The following is a 464-nucleotide window of genomic DNA, read 5'->3' on the forward strand; positions in this document are numbered from 1 at the left end:
TTGTAAATCTCCTTTTTTGACAAAACTGTAGTCTACCTCATTACTTGCGTGTCTGCTAGAGTGTCTATATATGAATCCTTATGTGTGAGTGTGTGTTTCAGTGTATGAGTGTGTCTGTGTGATTCTTTGCGTGTCTGCTAGAGTGCCTATATGTTAATCCTTATGTGTGAGTGTGTGTTTCAGTGTATGAGTGTGTTTGTGTTTCTTTGCGTGTCTGCTAGAGTGTCTATATATGAATCCTTATGTGTGAGTGTGGGTTTCAGTGTATGAGTGTGTTTGTGTTTCTTTGCGTGTCTGCTAGAGTGTCTATATATGAATCCTTATGTGTGAGTGTGGGTTTCAGTGTATGAGTGTGTTTGTGTTTCTTTGCGTGTCTGCTAGAGTGTCTATATATGAATCCTTATGTGTGAGTGTGGGTTTCAGTGTATGAGTGTGTCTGTGTGTTTCAGTGTATGTTACTACCT

The sequence above is a fragment of the Bombina bombina genome, chromosome 7, assembly GCF_027579735.1.
Source record: "Bombina bombina isolate aBomBom1 chromosome 7, aBomBom1.pri, whole genome shotgun sequence".
Classification (NCBI taxonomy): Eukaryota; Metazoa; Chordata; class Amphibia; order Anura; family Bombinatoridae; genus Bombina; species Bombina bombina.